The sequence below is a fragment of the Hyperolius riggenbachi genome, chromosome 4 (assembly GCF_040937935.1).
Source record: "Hyperolius riggenbachi isolate aHypRig1 chromosome 4, aHypRig1.pri, whole genome shotgun sequence".
In the NCBI taxonomy this organism is placed as follows: domain Eukaryota; kingdom Metazoa; phylum Chordata; class Amphibia; order Anura; family Hyperoliidae; genus Hyperolius; species Hyperolius riggenbachi.
The window spans coordinates 410,149,903-410,172,478 of NC_090649.1; the positions used below are offsets into that span (position 1 = coordinate 410,149,903).

General features: G+C 43.6%; 1 protein-coding gene and 1 long non-coding RNA gene across 2 annotated transcripts in view; one reads left to right on the top strand and one right to left on the bottom strand.

Moving 5' to 3' along the window:
• The window catches only part of SERTAD2 (SERTA domain containing 2), a 124,265-nt gene that overhangs the window by 48,369 nt on the left and 53,320 nt on the right, over positions 1 to 22,576 (top strand). The window lies entirely within an intron of this gene.
• On the bottom strand, positions 14,008 to 21,117 carry LOC137570899 (uncharacterized). The gene is made up of 2 exons (XR_011031226.1): positions 21,041 to 21,117; positions 14,008 to 14,251 (listed from the first exon to the last, which is right to left on the bottom strand). It is a non-coding gene; the product is annotated as an uncharacterized lncRNA (long non-coding RNA).

The following is a 22,576-nucleotide window of genomic DNA, read 5'->3' on the forward strand; positions in this document are numbered from 1 at the left end:
ACCCCCTGGTAGTATAGCAGGTGTGGTGCCTGGGGAACTTGCCATACCTTTCATACACCTCTGCTTTATTTCAGTCATTTCAATAGGTGAACTGATCTGCCAACTAGAGAGAGCATTTAAAACCTGTGCAGCTGATAACTTGTTATTTACAAAACATTTTGAAAGGCTTAATTAACAGATATGTTCCACTAAATCCACAAATTCAATGACATGCCACAGAGTTTCCATTTCACTGACTATCCTGTTTTGCTACTTCCACACATCTTGCTCACACAGGTTTACACCACCATATCTTGGTTTAAACGACTGTAGAATGCAATGCAGCGTTTGTACTATGAACTAGTGGTTGTGAATATATGTCTGGCTTGCAAGGGCCTAATGCAGTCAGTTGCATGGCTCCACCCACTGTCCTCATTGCATACATCTTGCTTTTTGGACATGTGTCAATGATAACCTGAGGTAACCTGTTCTAGGAAGGCAGTACTGTGCTTTACATTACTATTTATGTGGATGCTTAATATATGCAATTAAAGTGGATCTCCGGCTAAAGAAATAAAAATCATCAGCTTTGAGTGGAAGGCTTAGAAACAAAGCTAGGTTTTCATTGACATGTGTATCATTATTAAGGTGCTCACTAATGATAAAATCTTGATTGTACATTTTTTTCGAATCGATATAGTAGAAGGGTAAACTAAGTGAATATACTTTGAAAATGATACTTTAAAGGGGCACTACAGCAAAAAACTAAAATTTAAAATATGTGGAAACATATACAAATAAGAAGTACATTTTTTTCAGAGTAAAATGAGCCATAAATTACTTTTCTCCTATGTTGCTGTCACTTACAGTAGGTAGTAGAAATCTGACAGAAGTGACAGGCTTTGGACTAGTCCATCTCTTTATAGGGGATTCTCAGGGATATATTTATTTTCAAAAGCACTTAGTGAATGGCAGTTGCTCTGTCCAACTGCCAAAAATCTGTGTAGGGAGGCTGGCTAGCATCATTGTTTAAATCCTTTTTAGGGAATATCTTTATAAAGAATAAAAGCCTTGCCGAGAATCCCCTATGAAGAGATGGACTAGTCCAAAACCACTCAACAAAGTTCCCATTCATTGATCTAAGTCCCTGTATGAAAGACCGACACCATCAACGAGACGGCTCAGTCTTCACAAATCCCCTTCTGCCCCATCCACTCATGGGACTGTAGGCAAACACTGTTAAGTAATACACTCTAAGATGAATAGCTAAATAAATAAAGAATAAGACTCCAGGCTGGCATTTAAAGGCCGTGGCCATCTTTATTGATTAAAGTAATAATAAAAGGTTGAGGTCCTTAAATAACTTTATTAAATTAACACTTATAAACAGATATAAATAAACACGTTAAATAATATGATCCACCACTACGGTTCAGACCACACAAACTGAATAAAGACTCCGTAGGACCCCAACTACATTCATCCACACTCGAAGGCGTGATGTCGATCAATAAAGACTTGCCACGACGTTGTGATCTGTAAGAAACAAGAAAACAAAAAGGGAAGGGTGGGAGGGGAGCTCACCCAGACCGCTTCTGAACAAAAGGCAGAGATACTGCCGACGGACCCCTCTTATATACACCTAAAGTGCTTCTCATTGGCTGGTGCAACAATGTTTTACCTTAGCAACACCTGGCAGAACTTCACCTGCCAGGAGCGCCGACCAATCACCTGCTTCCCTAAAGCAACGCCTTTCTGCAGCTGCTTCTCAGCCAATCAAAATCTTGGCTACCTCACAGAGGGAACTTTGAATGCAATACTATATGCCTCAGGTTTACCACAGACCCATGCAGTGCCAATCATTATTCATATTGGCCCTTTCCATGGGACTGTAGGCAAACACTGTTAAGTAATACACTCTAAGATGAATAGCTAAATAAATAAAGAATAAGACTCCAGGCTGGCATTTAAAGGCCGTGGCCATCTTTATTGATTAAAGTAATAATAAAAGGTTGAGGTCCTTAAATAACTTTATTAAATTAACACTTATAAACAGATATAAATAAACACGTTAAATAATATGATCCACCACTACGGTTCAGACCACACAAACTGAATAAAGACTCCGTAGGACCCCACCCGCCAGGCAAACTAGCCTGGCACCCCACCAACAGCCTTCTCAATACAGCACTGGAGGTTCCAATTAAAAATGTCTAAGCCAACATCGCTTAGATGAACTAAATCCTGCCGATATAACCCTTGAGGGCCTCCTTCCAGATCCATGTGCCTGAAAGAAAATCCCCCAATATTTGGAAGGAATTTCTCCAATTTGTGGTTCAGGCGCCTTCCAATCTTCTCGCATGGGAGAAGATTGGAAGGTTGGTACCAAAGCCAACGAGGGATGATCTCTGAAAAAACGATTTTCGTATTTGGGAAGATAGCTGAACACATTGAGAGATCGTCCCTAATATTAAAAAACAGTTCAAGTGACTTCATTTTTCCTATGTCATTCCCACCTAAATGAATGATTAGGACATCAGGGGCAGGCCAAACCCTGATAAGATCATACATAACGTACTTGAATTGCTGCCACGACATTCCTCTAACACCATGCCAAAATACTGAAAAATTTACAGGATCCAAGTTCAGGTTTGTTGAGTAGCATCTTCTATAGGCTCTGTTATGGGCCCAAAAGACATAGGAATGGCCCACTATCCAGACTACCGTTCTTGCCCCTGAAACAGAAATAAATATTATGGGCGTATATACAGCTTAAAAGCTCCAGATTTCCATCTACCCATCCTTTTGATGACACTGTCAGAAAGGCCCAGTCTAGCAGCCTCCGTGGCGGCACCAATACGGAATGAGTGTGATGTTAATTTGTAACCCTCTAAACCAGCTGCTGAAACACATAAATTAAGCACCGAAGTAAACTGAAAAATCGACAAGGCTAATCCATCCTTGTGTCGAAGTAAAATACCGGGGGAATTACCCCGTACTTGCAGGAAATTACTCACATTGTTTACTGGGCACAACTTATGCCCTTCCCATGAGTTTAACTCAATCAGAGAACCCTTTCCTAACTGGTCAGTCTTAGAGGATTCAAGGAAAATCACTACTTTTCCTGCTGATAAGGTCACATTCCCATATTGCAAACCATTAGAAGAAGAAGTAGAACGCGGAATGAGTTCGGAAACACGAAGGGCGGCAAAAAACATTAAACAAAAAGCACAGCGAAAAAGAAGAGATTCAAAATTAGAAAAACAAACGGAAGAGGTAGCCTCCCATAATTTATCTAAAAATTCCAAAGAAATTGGCTGCCTAGAATCAGGCTTCTTGGAAAAACGCTTGTGACCTTTTAAAACCTGCTTAACAGAAAAATAAGAATTACAAGCGGGAAGATTTTTCAACTTGAGAAAAAATGAAATACCCGCCAATGATTTAGCGATATGAGAATGTGACAGACCTTTTGACAAACCGCACGCAATATACTGCAAAACCAAACCCTCTGAAACTTGGTATTCAGATGAGCCTAATAATTGAACAAAATTAACCCAGTCTCTCCATGCGGCTGAGTAAGCCCTCCAGGTCGACATGGAGACAGATTGTTGAATCCTTGTGGCAATTAATCCCAAATTAGACTCCAAAGAAAGAGAGGCACTTCTTCCCCCACTGGATCTGCTAATGGAGCCAGAGACCGGAACCTTTCCATCTGAAATCGGGAAAGAGCATCCGCGATATCATTGTTTATTCCTGGGATGTGCTGTGCTTTCAGCCAAATATTAAATTTTAAAGTGTATAGTACTAACAATCTTAGTAACCTTACCACTGGCGGCGACTTGGAAGAAAGGCAATTAATTGAATACACCACCCCTTTATTATCTGACTGCACTATTATTCTTTTCCCTTGAAAATGGTGTCCCCAAATATACATTGCTGCTACGACTGGGAATAGCTCTAGCAGAACTATGTTTCCCGTCACCTCCTTCTGCAGCCATTCTGAAGGCCAAACCGCACAGAACCAACGCTTATTCCAGAACGCCCCGCAGCCTACACTGCCGGAAGCGTCCGTGAAAAAATTTAACTCTGTGTTTGTTACGAAATTTTCCTGCCAAATGGATCTCCCATTATACGAGTTAAGGAACTCTGCCCATACTAGCAAATCTTCTTTTAAATCTAATGTTAACCTAACATGAGAAAAGGGGGATTTTAAACCCTTGGTAGCTCCAGACAAACGCCGAGAGAAAACTCGGCCCATTGGCATTATGCGAGTAGCAAAAGCCAAGCAACCTAGTAAGGATTGTAATTCTTTTAGCAGAACTTTCTTTTTTCTCAACAGGGTAAAAATTAAATTCTTAAGTTTGACTAATTTAGCTTCTGGCAGGCGAAACTCCATTTCGCCCGAATCAATGGTGATACCCAGAAATTCAATGCATGTACAAGGGGTTACTGTCTTTTCTTCTGCCAATGGGATGCCAAAATCCTTACAAATTACCGAAAAAGCCACCAGCAACTTATGACAAACATTGGAGGAAGCGGGGCCCATGAATAGGAAATCATCAAGGTAATGTATTAAATGACTATACCCAGAGATTAGTTGTACTACCCATTCCAAAAAACAGGAAAAACTCTCAAAGTATGAACAAGAGAGGGAACATCCCATCGGCAAGCATTTGTCGAAGTAATACTCACTCTCTATGCAAAAACCAAGTGAATTGAAAGATGTGGGATGAATTGGTAAAAGACGGAAAGCTGATTTAATATCTGCTTTAGCTAGTAGGGCGTTCTGGCCTAGTGGGCGAAGCAACTCTATTGCCTTGTCAAATGAGGTGTAACATACTGAAGACAATTCGCTAGAAATTTCATCATTAAGGGAACTGCCACAGGGGTATGACAAATGGTGGATTAAACGGAAAGATCCTGGTTCCTTCTTAGGTACGACACCGAGTGGCGAAATACGGAAATTTTCGAAAGGAGGTGACGGGAAAGGGCCTGCTATCCTGCCCTCACACAATTCCTTCTGAATTTTTTCTTTTGCTATGCTCAAATGGGTTTCCATAGACCTAAGGTTCTTTACCCAAGCGCAGCCCACTCCTGAGAAAACTGGCAAAACAAAACCGCTGCTAAAACCATTAATTAGAAGCGCAGCCTTCTCCCTGTCGGGGTAAATTTTGAGCCACGGTAACATGCTTGCCAGCTTCACCGGTGTGGGAGCCCTTGAGAAAAAGCTCCTTGGTTCCTGATTGAGCACCTGTGGCCGCCTTCTTGAAGCATCTGCTTATGGGATGCGCACCTGCACAAAAACCACATTCATGACGATATTTGCACGTTCCCGGCCATTTGCAGTGACTATCATTAAAAGCGTAGCATACGCCTTTTTTGTAATTACTGGTAGTAGAGGATGTGCTTTTGTGACTTGTTGTCTTTTGAGGCATCATTAAGCTGAGCCATAGCTCCACATCCTTTGAACCCCATTCTGTACCTGGGTAAATTGAGATTTTCTGCCTAAAAGCCTCATCGTATGTGAACCAGCCGAAACCTCCATAAGCCTTATATGCTTCAAGAATCGTATCCACATAATGGAACATTTGCGGGCACTTTTCAGGATAACGTTCACCTATAACACATGCATAGATACAGAAGGCTTGTAGCCAATTGTTAAATGATCGCGGCACCGGACGCCGCCTATCATCCTCAGATTTTTCCTCCTTTTTATCAGTTTTTAAATACTCTTTAGCTATTGGTAGTAATGATAGTAAGTCTACATAATCCCCATTCCAAATTTTTTCTTTTACACTAGCTGATAAGTGAAATCCTAGAGGGGAAAGTTTACATGTCATTTGTTCCTTGTAGACTGCCTCAGAAACACCTGGTTTCCTAATAGGAATAGCAGAGGACTGCTGAGAAGAGTGAGCAATAAGAGGAGGAGGAGGGTTAGGAGGGAGAACAGCTGGAGAAGAAGAAGATAAAACAGGGTCAACAATAGAAGCATTGCCTAACCAAACCCTGTCAGCATTAGAAACAGTGCTGGCCTGTAAAGCAGACAATAAGGCTGGAATTAAAATACTTATATCATTGCTGCAGGCATACTTACTACCTCTAGCAGCTTGAGATGGGAGAGGGGCCGACTGCCCCACAACTTCTATCCTTTGAGCGGAGGAGGCGCTGTGGATTCCCCCAGCATGGAGCTGCGCTGCACCGCCCGCTGCCGCCGACCCAATCAACCCAGGTTGCCCTGGTAGCTGGAGGTCAGCGGCGCTGGCATGCCTGTGCACGCTCCCACCGCTGGACGCTGCGGATGCCTGGTCGCAAGGAGGCGGGGCTGCCCCCTCTTCGGCGTCGTCATCGGAGGAGGAGTCAGAAGAAACGCCGGCGGCCACCCGATTGGTCGCCGCCGGGTGGGCGGGGCCACTGCTGGCACAGGGAGCGGACGTGCTGGGGAACTCCGATGCTTCGCCCCGCCCAACAGAGACAGCCGAGGCCCGACTGGCCGAAACTTCAAATCCTTCCGCAGGACACGCCTCCTCAGAGCCCGGATTGGTCGGCGGAGGGGAAGGGAGCGAAGGGCGGGCTTGGACCTGGAAAATCTTCACCGCCGATGTCGCCGCTGCAGAGCCCGGTCCGCCACTTCGCCGCTCAGTGCCGGGAGGTCTCCTCTTCTTCCCAGATGGGCCGGGTGCTGCCGCCTTCGCTCCGCTGGTCTTGGGAACTCCGCCGCAGGGATCGTCGGGCGAATAGGATCTCCGCTTCTTCCTGGCCCTCTTCGCCGGCAGGTCAGTAACTCCTCCCGCTGCGCCGCCGCTCCGCTGTTCTTCCTCGGCCAGCTGGAGACATCTCGCCAGCATCTCCAATCCCCCAGGCTCTTCGGCTCTTGAAGCCAACAACCTCACAATGTCCATTGCGGCTGGGGAGCAATAGTAATACAAGCAGTATTACAAGCTCAGAGCTCACCCAGACCGCTTCTGAACAAAAGGCAGAGATACTGCCGACGGACCCCTCTTATATACACCTAAAGTGCTTCTCATTGGCTGGTGCAACAATGTTTTACCTTAGCAACACCTGGCAGAACTTCACCTGCCAGGAGCGCCGACCAATCACCTGCTTCCCTAAAGCAACGCCTTTCTGCAGCTGCTTCTCAGCCAATCAAAATCTTGGCTACCTCACAGAGGGAACTTTGAATGCAATACTATATGCCTCAGGTTTACCACAGACCCATGCAGTGCCAATCATTATTCATATTGGCCCTTTCCATTACTTCCGCTTTGCGGAGGAACTTTCCGCATGCAGAAGTGAGCTGCAAGGGCATCTTGTGGCCAAATATTAAAATTATATCTGGAAATAAACATTTCCAGATAATGAAATGTTTTTACTTTTAAAATTAGCTCCGTACCTCCCACCTTCCTCGATAGGTGCACATAATTTTTTTTGTTAAAAAAATATATATATACAATAAAAAAAATTACATAAATAGTTATCTTAGGGACTGAACTTTTTTATATGTATGTAGTTAAGTATATTAGTGTTATTTTTTTTAATTATGGGTTTGTAATAAGTGATGGACGCAAAACTGAAAAAAATGCACCTTTATTTCCAAATAAAATATTGGTGCCATACATTGTGATAGGGACATAATTTAAACAATGTAATAACCGGGACAAATGGGAAAATAAAATACATGGGTTTTAGTAACGGTAGCATGTATTATTTTAAAACTGTAATGGCCAAAAACTGATAAATAATGATTTTTTTTCTATTTTTTTCTAAATCTTCCTGTTAAAATGGATTTATAATAAAATAATTCTTAATAAAATGTACCATCCAAAGAAAGCCTAAATGGTGGTGGAAAAAACAAGATATTGATCATTTCATTGTGATAAGTAATGGTAAAGTTATTGGACGAATGAATGGGAGGTGAAAGTTGCTCTGATGCATAAGGTGAAACGACACTGAAGGATAATTAAGAATACAGCAGCAAAAGTGGTAACATTCCAGGGGAAGCAGGTTAAGTTGGGTGGGAACAGAGATGGTGTCTGGGAAGAGGTCATTATTGTTATGATTATAGTGTATTTATACAGCGCTGACATCTTCCACAGCATTTTGCAGAGTCCAAAGACATGTCACTAACTCAACTAGTAGAGCTCACAGTCTAATCCAGGCATGGGCAAACTCGGCCCTCCAGCTGTTACGGAACTACAAGTCCCACAATGCATTTGCCTTTATGAGTCATGACTGTGGCTGTCAGACTCCTGCAATGCATTTTGGGACTTGTAGTTCCTTAACAGCTGGAGGGCCAAGTTTGCCCATGCCTGGTCTAATCCCTATTGCAGTCATAGTTCACTGTCCCTATCATAAGAAGCAGTAGGAAACCTCCAAACATTGGGAGGACATACAAACTCCATGCAGATGTGACAAACACCTGCTAATCACATCTAGGAGGCCAATATACTGTGAGCATTGTAAGCTGTACCCATAGGGCTGGTCTATGAAGACCCTCAGTGTGTAATTATTATTCCCCTGGTACTCATTCGCTAGTGGATTGTAGCATTGTAAGCTCGCAAGGGCAGGGCTCTCTCACCCTTTTGTGTCTTGGAATTTGTTAAACGTTTTATCAATCCAGACAGAAAGCCGACCTGTTAAGTTTTTGCACAAATATAATTTCATAATCTGTGTTATTACTTTATCCTACTACCAATCACTGAATCTGAGAGAGCTAAGCGCTTTGAGTCCTATGGGAGATAAGCGCCATAGAAATGTTATTGTTATACATCATGTAACTTTTGTCACTTAAATTGCCAATTCTGTATTTTATTATTTTTTATTTATATAGCGCCAACATTTTCCGTAGCGATGTACGTAGTACAAAACAAATATTGGGGAATAAATATATATGATTTGTATCAATTCTGTATTTTGTATATTGGTGTATACTATTGTCTGCATTATTATGTACCCCATGTTTGTTTCTTACTTTGTACAGCGCCATGGAATATGTTGGTGCGCTATAAATCAATAATAATAATGCAGATAGTATTCTGACTAAATTCAACCTTGGACCCACTCAGGGCCGGCCCGCTCATGAGGCGGGGTGAAACATTTGCCTCAGGCGGCAAACTTCCAAGGGCGGCACCGGCCCGGGGGGGCCGGCCGCCGAGCCGGAGGGGTAGCGGGCAGGTCGGGGGTATTGTGCCTAGCGGTGGGGAGGGGGGTCGGACCCCCCCCTCCCTCGCCTGGGTCCCCCGATCTGCGCTCCCCTCCAGCCTGTAATTAGTAAGCTGCTGCCAGATCGTAAGAGGCACGGGCGGGGAGGACTCACCTTTTCCGCGTTCCATTGTGCGCTCCATTGACGTCACTTCCTGCATCGCCGCCCACTGTATTGTAAGTGGACGGCGATGCATGAAGTGACGTCAATGGAGCGCACGATGGAACGCGGAAAAGGTGAGTCCTCCCCGCCCGTGCCTCTTACGATCTGACAGCAGCTTACTAATTACAGGCTGGAGGGGAGCGCAGATCAGGGGAGCCAGGCGAGGAAGGGGGGGGGGTCCGACCCCCCTCCCCACCGCTAGGCACAATAACCCCGACCTGCCCGCTACCCCTCCGGCTCGGCGCCCCCCCCCCCCCCCCCCGGACGGGGGGGGGGGGGGGCGGCGGGGCGGTGGCAGCTGCTCTGCCACATTTGCCTCAGGCGGCAAAGAGTGACGGGCCGGCCCTCCACTGGAGTGTACTGGTGCTGAAAGAAGCTAGCAGGTGACGCTGGTACCTAGGTATGGCAGGTGTGCTCAGAAAGATGGAAAAGTGGTACAGTGGCTTGCTTGATTTCAGAATACACTAGACTAATTAAGGATCATTGTTATATTGCTCAGTGCCCTTTTTCTGCACTGCATGTGACTATTGCAGGGTTCTAAAATCTCCTTTATATTTCACAGCCTCTCTGTGTATAAAAACAAGTGATGCCCTCACATGGCCTTGCTCTACCATTTCTGGCAAAATAATTAAATCCTAATCATCGGTTTGCAAATTTAGCTGCTTCTTGCTGCACGGTTGGTGAAAAATATTGTTTACCTGGCTAGTATGAGAATGTTGGGCCTGGTTTACAGCCCGTGTCTCTCCCTTTTCCCCAAAGGTAGCTTGTTTTTCCCAACACATTGTGCACCGGCGCTACGTATGATGCGGAAGAATCTCTAGCAAGAGGAGTATGAGACTGAGCAAGGACAATGCATCCTACAGACTGGGATTCCTAGAAAGAATTCTATATGGAGGGAAAATCAGAGTATCGCGGGAAGCAGGATAGGGCTGATTGTAGGACACAAGATTCAAATCCGAGACAAAATAAAAGTATATATTCCTTACTGATTATGATTGTAACGAAATTGAGGATTTATATAGCCTGTTTTTCTTCATCGTTTTCCTTTGAAGGGGAACTGAAGAGAGAGGCGTATGGAAGCTGCCATATTTATTTCCTTTTAAGCAATACCAGTTGCCTGGCAGCCCTGCTGATCCTCTGCCTCTAATACTATTAGCCATAGCCCCTGAACGGCTGAGAGCGTGCAGCAGATCAGGTGTCAAGACTAGCTGCATGCTTGTTTCTGGTGTTATTCAGATACTACTTCAGAGAAATAGACCAGCAGGGCTGCCAGGTAACTGGTATTGATTAAAAGGAAATAAATATGGCAGCCTCCGTATACCTCTTACTTCAGTTCCCCTTTAAGAGATCTAAGCAATGCGATTGTTTAAAGGGACCCTGAGATCTTTGTAAAATCGCAATATGAACTTACCTGGGGCTTCCTCCAGCCCACCATAGGTGAAAAAAGCTGATAGCCTGTTCCCTTTTTTTCTGGGCAAGGTGTGGATTCATCCTTTGATATTGTACTTGTTTTGCTGGTTGTCCGGATTGTACAGAGTTTTGAACTACTTGTGTATTTCTGCTCCCCTATATTTGTTTTGAACTGTGTACAGCGCTACAGAAGACGCCGGTGCTATATAAGTAAAAAATAATAATAATGGTGTACGGCTATGGAGAATGCACACGGTACATCATGTAGGAACTTGCACGATGCACTTATAGACGTTTACTTTAGGACGCACAGTGAACAACAGGGGGTGAATGGAAATTCAGCCTAGAATGATTGTTTTCTGTCATTTGAATGAGAGTGCCTTTCCAGTGGCTTTGGGGGAAGAGTTATGTGGTGACACCATCACAATCTGCTCAGTGGCCGACCTGACCTGAGGCACATAACAGCTCTGCTGAATACAGCAGTCCCCAGACTGATAGAAGCGCTACTGACAAGCACTGTGATCTGCATTAATGCTGCATACACACTTGAGATAAAAATCTTTGGAAAAGGCAAGATCACAGACCAATTTTACCCCATTCCATGTAGTATGAGAGCCATACTCTACACAGTCTATTCTATGGAGCTGCACTCCCCATCAGATAAAATCTTTGCAAGATGCTGCACACAAAGTTGCCCGTACACATTCAAAAGATCAGTATCTGCAAAAGATCTGTTCCTGCAAAAGATCCATTCCTGCAAAATGCATTCATAGTCTATGAGATCTGCAGATCATCATACACACCTTGTTTAACAGGCAATCATCTGCAGATCAGATCCACCAGGATGGATTTTCAGATCTGCAGATGATTGCTAGATATGCAGATGAAGTCTAACAAGGTGTGTATGCGGATCTGCAGATCTCATAGACTATGAATGCATTTTGCAGGAATGGATCTTTTGCAGATAATGATCTTTTGAATGTGTACGGGCATCTTTGTGTGCAGCATCTTGCAAAGATTTTATCTGATGGGGAGTGCAGCTCCATAGAATAGACTGTGTAGAGTATGGCTCTCATACTACATGGAATGGGGTGAAATTGGTCTGTGATCTTGCCTTTTCCAAAGCCTTTTATCTCAAGTGTGTATGCAGCATTAAGGGGCCCATACATTCAGCCGATTTTCTGGCCGACCGATCGATCCCGATCGATCGATCGATTGATCGTTTGCAAATCGGTTGGCCAATCGACCGATCGATGGCCGATTTCGATCGATTTCGATGGATTTCCATCGAGCTGGCAGGGTGGAAAAATTAGGTCGATCTGATGAGATTGCTTATCAGTTTGCATTGGCCTTAATGGAAATCTGATGGCAAAAAAATGCCATCAGATCGAATTTCAATAGATTTCAAACTGAAATCTATTGGAATTCTATCCTGGTAAAAAATGTTCTAAAAACGCATCAGATAGATCATCAGATGCATTTCTTATCTATCTGCTGCCAATCTGACAAGTGTATGGGCACCTTTAGTTTGAGGAACTATACTAATCCTAGGGCTAATGCAATGCAGATTCCATCCCCAAAAAAAGAGCCGGTTTCCTAATTTATTGGTCAAGACTACAGAGTAGAACATTTGTAAAGTGCAGTTTCTAAAAGTGTGTCCGCCTCTGCTTCCCCTTTCTTGCTTAAAGGGAAATTCCACATTTGTTTGAAAAAAAAATGTCTTTCATATAGTTCATCCCAATATATTGGAAAAAAAAAAACAGAAAACATTATTTAGAGCAGTGTTCCCCAACCCTGTCCTCAAGTCCCACCAACAGTACATGTTTTGTCCAAATCCACAGAGGTAGTTAATCAGCTCTGCTGAGACCAGGGTTGCCGCCTCATCCCTTTAAATACCGACACATATGAATTATACATGCCTTGTGGTTAGTTAGATGCAGTTTAGAAACTGATTTTGTGTGAGTAGCCCCAGAACCTGTATAATTTAGATGTTACGGTATTTAAAGGGATGAGGTGGCAACCCTGGCTGAGACACAAATAACCTTACCTGTGCATGTTTGTGGCTTTCTGCAAGATGTGTACTGTTGGTGGGTTGAGGACAGGGTTGGGGAACTGTGATTTAGAGTACACCTGTTGCAATAAGCCATGTACCAGAAGGACACAGAGGCACAGAACATGTCTCTGTGTCCTATTCAGATTTAAAAAATCTACCTCGGGTTCTCTTTAAGGTCCATACCCACAATGCAATTTTTTCAAACAATTTTTCGCAATGAATGATTTTTTTTTTTTGACGCACGCCACCTGCGGCAAGTATTCATTTTTGAACAACTGACATGTCCGATTTAGTCGGGGAGGTTCGTTCCGATCCCCAGTGACTTTCGCAGGGTTTTGCTGTGATTTTCGGTCAGTGCAAACAATGCTTGATGATCGTTCCAGTGAATGGGAATCACAAAGCAATCGCTGGGAAAATGCTACATGCAGCGCAATTGTGACCGGCAGAAATAATGCCACAGTGGGAGTATCCCATAGGATTACTTGTGCTACTGCGATCAGCAAAGTGCAAAACATGGGCTGAAAGGGCCTGAGTGAGGCCACGCTGAATGCAGTGCTGTGACTGCTGTTACACTTTAAAGGATACCCGAGGTGACATGTGACATGATGAGATAGACATGTATATGTACAGCACCAAGCACATTAATAACTAGGCTGTGTCGCTTTTATTTTTTCTCTGCCTGAAAGGTTTAAGTGTCAGGTATGCAAGTGACAGTTTCTGTTTGGGTCGGGTCGGGACTGGGTCGAACTACAGTGTAACCCTCACTGATAAGGAATTACGGCCATAAAACACTTTCCTAGCAGAAAATGGCTTCTGAGAAAGAGATAAAAGGGTCAACAGTTCATAGATTTTAGCTCTAACGTACTTTACTGCATGTGTCATTGAGCAGAGACAATGAAAGAGTAAAAACTTAAAAAGTAGATTTAAATATAAAATAAAACTGGGATATCTAAAAAAAAGTCATTTCTAGGAGAAAGAGGATAGATGCAATTGTTTATCTCATCAGTATTCTTTCACCTCGGGACATAATTGTAAGTTTGTTCATGCAAGCTACTGGCAGAGTTTGCGTGTTGCTGTGTGTGCCGTACCTGGGTTCTCCAGGACGCGCATAGCAGTAAACGCGTGTCTCGCGCTGGGATTAGCGTCTTGTATTGCTTTTGGAAACAAAACAGGAGATTTCCAGCTGGAAAAAGATGGGTTCAGCTTGGTGAAAGAATTCTCCATATATTTCTTGCCTGGTACATTATACAAAGGCCATGTTGTTCACAGCCTGGTGCATTAATACTTTAGAATATTCTGAACCTGGACACGCATTCTCGTGGCTGTCCTGAAGATGAGGTTACTTGGTGAAAGATCACACCGAGCTTTTCATGAATATAATTGTTGTCGTTGTGTCAGCCAGGCTCTTCCTTGTACATTATCCAATGATGACACTTCTTAAAGTGACACTGCAGAGAAAAACAAAAACGTATCATATAATGAATAGTATGTGTAGTACAGATAATTGATAGAACATTAGTAGCAAAGAAAAGAGTCATATTTTTATTTTCAAGTATATAGCTTTTTTTTTATACCATTGCATTGTTTAATATTTGCAGTTTACAAACTATTTTCCATTTTAAACTATGAAACAGAGCAGAGCTAATGACCCTTTGAACTTCCCTGCAGTGAAATCTTATCTGAAATTGTCTTTCACGGTTTGTTTGATGTGTAAGGCCCCATTCACACTTCAGCGTTTTGCCAGCGATTTTGGCAAAACGCTCAAGCGCTAGTGCTTTTTAAAGTGCTAGTGCAATAATACCCTATGGGCCCGTTCTAACTTGGGCGATTTGCGTTAATCGCCGGCGAATAACGCAAATCGCCAGCGATTAACGCAAATCACCAAAGCAAATTTGTAGCCTACACCATTTTCAGGCGATTTTCCGGCGATCACGTTTAGTGCTATAGAAGTATAGAAGTGTAAATGGCGGGTTTATTTTGCGTTAATCGCCAGAGGAGCACATCCATATGAATCTTCATGACATCCAAATCTAGCTTTTTGCATTTTCCAAGTGTGAATGGGCCCGAAGTGCTTCAGAAAATAACACAGTAGCCACCAAAGTTTTGTGGGAGAGCTCAGAGAAGCGCTTTTGCATAGATAACAAGTGAAGTTTCTTAACTCTTCCTGTACTGGAAACAAAAATGAGACTCATGTCTTTGTTACTAATATTCTATTTCTTAGCTGTACTACACATACAAGTCATTATAACATAAGTTTATTTTCACTTCAGATTCCCTTTAAAGTGACTTTCATTCACAGTGGAAAAAAATCAACTACCAGGCTGCATCATTTCACTATTTGGTGGGCAATGGTCGGTTACTCATAGGTCAGACATTGATTGGGGGGTAGCAAGAGGGTCAATTCACTAAAAACTGTACAATCTACTTGCGCAGACAGCATACAAGCGTGCAAGACAGTTATACAAGTAACGTATGCATTTTGTGTTTAACGCAAGGTACGCAAACTAAGTGAGGTTTATTAGGCAGCTTACTTACTGTCCAGTAACATTTACGTGCCCTGTCTGCACACTTAATTTTTACAGTTTTTCTGTGAATAGACAGCATAGTGTAAACTTAAAGGGACTCCGAGCAGTGCAGAAACTATGGGAAGATGCATATCATTTTAAAGCTCTCTTTCTCCTCTTTCCAATGATATATAATCCGCCGCCCTACGCCTTTCAGTTTTCGCTATTTTCGCGATTGAAATTGCCACGGCCGCGATTTCAATCGCGAAAATAGAGAAAACTAAAAGGTGTAGGGCGACGATTTAGGTTTCGCCAGAAAGAGGAGAAAGATAGCTTTAAAATGGTATCCATCTTTCCATAGTTATATTGTATTACACAGGGCGACTTTTTCTGCTGAATGGAGCTGCTGACACTGGGGAAAGTGTCGTCCTGTGTAATACAAGTAACTATGAAAAGATGGATATCATTTTAAAGCTCTCTTTCTCCTCTTTCTGACGACCCCTAAATCGTCACCCTACACCTTTTAGTTTTCTCTATTTTCGCGATTGAAATCGCGGCTGCTGCAATTTCAATCGCGAAAATAGCAAAAACTAAAAGGCGTAGGGTGGCGGTTTATATATCATTGGAAAGAGGAGAAAGAGAGCTTTAAAATGATATGCATCTTTCCATAGTTTCTGCACTGCTTGGAGTCCCTTTAAGCCACGTATACAAGTACGAGAACTGTTGCACGAAGGTACAGGGCTGAGGCAGTACAGTTGCTTTGCTACCCTGCAGGCTATTGACATGCTCTGTTACTATGCATGGGTGGGGGGCAGTGGCACACCGCACAGGGCAAAGACTTTGTCATGTCAACCACGACTAACGCTGCTACTGCCTATAGAGCGCGCCATAGTGGCTACAGTTCTGGTGCTTTGAGTATGCTAGGAGAAAAGTGCAATATTAATGTTTTGCGTCTTGTGTCTACTCCTAAATTTCAAAGAATAACGCCACAGTCACGTGATTAAATGTCAAAGCATTTGCAGGACCTCTGTTGATGACCCTGAGTGGCTCAGAACAGGCACTTCTGCAGAAAGCCATGTGAGATGATGCCTAGGCTCTTGGTCATATGTCTGCCCTCATACATTATACAAACGACATCTGACACCATAGAACAGCATTACCTGCCACAAAATGTATTTTGTGCTTTAGCATTTATTATCTTTTGCTAGTGGAACTAGGTGGGAAGGAAGCAAATAAGTAAAAGCTGAAAATGTGTTATGTTTGCTGAAAGTCTTGCCTTGCTTAGACATTAGACTTCTGCAGCAGAAATCGGTTTCCAGAGATAATCTAATGTCTCGACAGATGTCCCCTGTCCTCCCCATGCAACTTCTTGCAAAATAGTGTTGGATTTGACTGGTTTTCCTTGGTGGATTGCTCTTGTATTCCACCACAACAGGAGGCTTTCTGCTTCTCCTCCCCCCACAGCAGAGTACATGGTGCATGTCAGAGAGCCAGGTTACCATGCAGGGGCATAGCAATAGGGGGTGCAGAGGTAGAGACCGCATCGGGGCCCTTGGGCCAGAAGGGCCCCGTGAGGCCCACCCTCACCCACAAAATTAGCTCTCTATTGGTCCTATGCTGGTACTAATCTCTTCTATAGGTGCTTTTATTAGTAGTAATCATTAACAAACTGTTCCCCATCCCCTCCTTGCACTTCTGACCCTGTAGTTGCTATTGGAAGGTTTTGGTGGTCCGAATCAATTGTTATGTATATAGTGCTTGGGAGGGCCCAATGTAAACCTTGCATCGGGGCCCATATTTTCTTAGCTACGCCACTGTTACCATGTATGTATGTGGGTCAATGTGCAAACTGAAGATTATACAGAAATTGAAATGCACTGGTACAACTTTGGTTGATTCTGGTTCAATCGTTTTTTTTTTGTCTTAATCACCATACAGACATCAGATATATGACAATGTACGATTGTGTTGGCCAACACTTTGACATATAGGCTTCTCCATCCTTTGCACCTGTGAAAGCTCAGGCATCAAGTTATTGATTACAGCACAGTTTTCCAATTGGTTAGTGGCTGCACACAAGGCTGGATTTATACTGTTTCCGCAACTAAGCCAACTTTCTTGCAGCTTCCCTTCTATGTGCAGCACCCCTCCTATTCCTTGTACTGCCCCCTCTTCCATGTCTAACATTCATGTACAGCAGCCTCCTTCAGTTCTCTACAGGTACCTTGGCAGCAGCTCCCTATTTCCATGTGTTGCTCCTTATTTTCAACCTTTGTATTCCATTTGCAGCCTCTTCTTCCATATGCAGCAATCCCTCTTCCATGTCCAGCCGCTCCTTGGCCAGCTGCCGCCCAAGACCCGTGCCTTGGTGGCCACTCTAGAAATCCAACCCTGCCCGCCCAGTCTCTTGCTCCTCCTCCTCCTCTCCATATTTCAACACTTGCAGCTCGCCCCAGGCTGTTTGTTGAAATGATCCGGAATAGGTCCACAGCATAGTCCAGAGCATACACATTGTGTATCTGATTGGGCATTCCTCATGTACGGTATTTCCTAAACAGCCCCTGGCAGTCTCCTTACTGTGCATGGCGACATGTGCTTATCTATGCTTTCTTTATAGCAGAACTTGAGGAAGTCGCTATGCAGTTCCTAGACCAAACAGAAAGTTTATACTGCAGATGTGTGACCTGCAGTGCTTATTAATAACCTGTGTGGCTGGCCAAACTTCTGAGAGATGTGAGGAATAAAGTAGCCCACAGCCCCCAATCATCAGTCACCTGGCATTGTTTACATTGGTACATTCATGTTCATTAAAGTTAAAACATTTCTGCAATGTCTGTGAAGGCTCTTTGCACAACACTGATAAAGTCTCCAGCGTGTTATCACTACTGAAGACAAGTTATTCTAGAGTGAAATTCCACTTTCCTTTTGCAACTTAAAACTTTTTCATTTCAACTTTCAACCAGGAAAAAATGTCCAAATCTGATTGCATGCGCGAATTGCTCAAACCCCATCCTGCTGCCTGAGTAATTAGATGCAGGGCTCAGGAGCTCTTGTTTCTACCTTTCCACGCTTGCTATTTACTCCTCTCCATTTGGCTTCATCAAGGTCATGTTGCTTTAGGCCTGGAACCCACTAGAAAGCGCAAATTGCAATCGCTAGCGATTTGTGATGGCGTTTTGCAATCGATTTTGGGAGCGATTTCCCTGCTCCTATACAATTCATTAGAATGGAAACACTCCCAAAATGCTGCATGTTCTGCGATTGCGATTTCCTTAATCACAGTCGCTCTGGTGGAATCTGTCCCATCCATTTACATTGGCAGAGCGTTTAGGGAAATAGCTAGCGATGAAAAGCGCTCCCTAAATGCTTAAAAAAAAAAAGCTCTAGTGGGTTCCAGGCCTTAGGAGGCTTCCACATTAGCATCCTGTGTTCGCGTTGCAGTGCGATCGATTGATCGCATTGCACCGGAACGCTAAAACAAGTTTCGTAGATACCCACGGTAATGCGTGGTAATGAGCATTCGTGTAATTATTGGCAGCGAATCAGATCTGAAGTGAAGCTCTTTAGCGCTCACTTCCTGTGATAGAAATACGCATTGCAAGCAAGTGTGCAGGTAGTCCCCGGTTAACAAACGAGATGGGTACTGTAGGTTTGTTCTTAACCTGAATCTGTTCATAAGTGGGAACACTATGCCAACTCTGTCCCCTATACCTCCTCTATACCCCCCCTGTGCCTCCAGGATCCCCCTCTGTGTCCAGGGCCGGATTTCTGGCAAGGCCACATAGGCCATGGCCTAGGGCACCAGAAATTTAGGGGCGGCTCAGTGAGGGACAGTAAAGCTGTTCCATGCAGCCATCCCTATCTACAAGGACAGCTTTAACCTTTGAACTCTCTGTCCTGTGTACTTGTGTCGTCCCTGCAAGACCTGTAAGCTCTATCCTACAGGTACTCTTCAGCCTAACTCACATGGTGGCACAATGGGTTAGCAAACATAACATAAAAGTTCTTAAGGAAAATATAACTTATAATTTATACGCGTATTACTGAAATAGTTATTGTCTGTGACATCCAATGATGTAAATAGAATTCTCATTGCGGCACACGGAGATAACAACCATACAGACGGTATAATTGGCCTTGGGCGGTAAAAAGTACAAATCCGGTCCTGTCTGTGTCACCTCTGCCCCCTGTACCTTCTTATACAAGTTTAAAAGCCATTTTTCTTTGAATTTCTTAAAATCGATTTTCTCAAAAACTACTACTGCCAAAGTCCAATTTGAACAATTTTTTTTGACTTGTTCCCATAGAAACACAGAATCCATGCCGTTCACATCGGTGGGTCATTCGTATGTCGGGCATTCGGAAGTCGGGGACTACCTGCATTGACAAAACTTGCTACCATGCATGCACGCCGCACACGAATGCGAACATTTTTAAAATATCTGCGGCGCCATTGTCTTTCATGACTTCCGGTCAATGCAGGTTTGTCGTGGATGTTGACCCATAACGCGCTGATGCTTTCGTGTCCCTTAGACATAAAAACAGGAAAACGCTTGAGTGTGAAAGGGGCCTTACGGATGGAATTTTCTTACCCCTCTTCACCTAAAGTCAAAGTATAAAATGTTAGGTTAAAAGGAATCTCCAGACAAAAATCAAAATGTACTGTATGATAGCTAAAGGTGCCTACACATGTTACATTTCTGTCAGACATGGGGATTGGGACTCCATCCCTTGGGCAATAGTTTGGGGCTCAATGCTGTACAGACATGTTCATTGCAGAGCCCCTTTTCCACTGGTGCGATTCGTTTTACAGTGATTCGAGAAAGGGCTGAATACTGTGTTTTTTTGGTGCGTGTGCGATTGGCAGCTATTAGTTTTTTTTTTAATAGCTGCTGAAAATCGCAGGGAAAACCACACTGAAGAAAATCGTATTTGCAATCGTAGTTTTGGGTGGAAAAGGGCCCTTAGTGATCAGAAGCATGTTACATTTTATGTTGTGAAATGGGGCTTCTGCAGGTAAAAATACTGCAGATCGCAATATGCTGCGATCTTGAGTTTCACTTGTTTTTGGGCGCGGGTTTTGCTGTGATCGGCACTACGATTTCCAGTTTGTAAAAAAAAAAGTAAAATTAGCGCCCCCTACGCATTTCGCCATTTACAAATGCATAGTGACAATGAGACGGCATGCACGTCCACCCACCGCACATGCTAGATGAAAGTCAGACGATCTGTTGATAATGCAGTCGCTATACAGCGGCCCTGATCCACACTCAGCCAGCGATTCGACAGGCCATTGTTCCAGTGTCGGACTAGGAGAGGGTAAAGCTGAGGAAATCCAGTTGTTGGCCAAGCAGCAGTAATTAGGTGTTGCTACTCGCAGTGAAGAGTTGCTACAGATTTCTATTGGGAGTGATAACACAGGGTTTCTGCTGCTTGGCCAGCAGGTGGATTTCCTCAGTTGTTTCCACCTCCCAGTCCGATACTGCATTGTTCTCACCTGGCTCCTGCATGACAGGACCACTCCATTGACCCTTTGCAACATAGCAACATAACACGTTACTAGCCTACAGGCTAGCTATACATCTGCACAGCCTTGGTCTTGCAATGTCGCCTAAGGTATGAAGTCCCAATCTCTGCTGGGCAACATGCCTCATACGTGTGTAGGAGGTTTAACATTTTCAACACTATCTTTAGGACAAAATGTTTCTAACAGACATGAATTACAGATATTACTTCTATTCAGAAATGTATTGACACTTCCTGGATCCCTTTGATATTGCATGTGATTGGTGTGCAAGGATTGTACAAGTGACCTCACAGCCTGTAATAATCCAGCTTGTATTATTCTGCTTACTGTAGTCTTGACAACTAGAAGTTCATTTCTGATTGGCTACAGTAGGAGAATAATATAGCAGCGTCTCCTTCCATGCATATGTTACAGCAAAGCATCTGCCAAACCCCCTGTTTAGCTGCCTGCTAATGCACATTGAATTGTTGCGGAAGTCACCCATGCAGGCAGCTCAGCGTGGATAGACTGGTGTGGGTGTTGTGCCGCATACATGGCAGTCAGGCCCACTGCCTGAACATTAATAAACAGCTAGAGCTGGCTTTGCCCTCTGGGCTCCAAATAGTACAGCATGCAACAAGGGAGAGGAGCAGAGCCCAGCACGAGGATGGAAACAGTAGTATCAGATTACAGTTTCAAAATATCGCTGGAACACATTAGCTGGCTCTACGCTATTAACTCGCTTTATAATTACATTGCTTATTTGTTAAAGAAGGTCTTGTCTTGCTTTCCAATTAACATGGATGTTACTGCTGGGACTCAGCTACTGAGAAACATGTGGCACAGGGTTAAACTCGGATAATTATACTTAAAAAGTTGTTTATGGTCTTCCTGGGGATTTCATTATTTTTTTGTTTGTTTGTAACCGCTTTTGTTTCCTTTTATAGATCATCTGATCCCCAGATTGTTAGAAGAATTTCATAGAGTGGCAGTGTGTTTTATTGATGTGTTTTATCTTTTGATATCTGTAAGGAATGTCACAATATAATGTCAGGGGAGGATAGGGTGTCTGACAGGCCTGGCTCCAGAGAATTCTTCCTGCTGTTGTACACAGTATATTATGGTAATGTACTGTGCGTATTATGTTTATTGATTTATAAAGTGCCAACATATTCTGTGGCGCTGTACAAAGTAAGAAACAAACATGGGGTACATAATAGCAGAAGAATATTAACCAGCACCCAACCATCAAAGAGAGATGTGCTATTGTCGTTGTCCTTCTGTCCCAGGAACAGCAGTTAGGATTCGAAGGCACCCAACCATCAAAGAACGACGTGCTATGGTCATTTTCCCTCTGTCACAGGAACAGCAGTAAAGATTCGAAGACACCCAACCATCCAAGAGCGATGTGCTATGGTCATTGCCCCTCTGTCCCAGGAACAGCAGTAAGGATTCAAAGACACCCAACCATCCAAGAGCGATGTGCTTTGGTCGGTGTCCCTCTGTCCCAGGAACAGCAGTAAGGATTCGAAGACACCCAACCATCCAAGAGCAACTTGCTATGGTCATTTTCCCTCTGCCCCAGGAACAGCAGTAAGGATTCGAAGAGAATGGACCCAGCACCATCTATTGAGGCATCAGGATACAGCAAATAGGGCAAGTAGCAATGACATTTCGAGAGGAGCTCCTCTATTTATCAAGTCAACATGACCTCATGGGGCACATAATAATACAGACAAATGGAATATACTAATATACAAAAT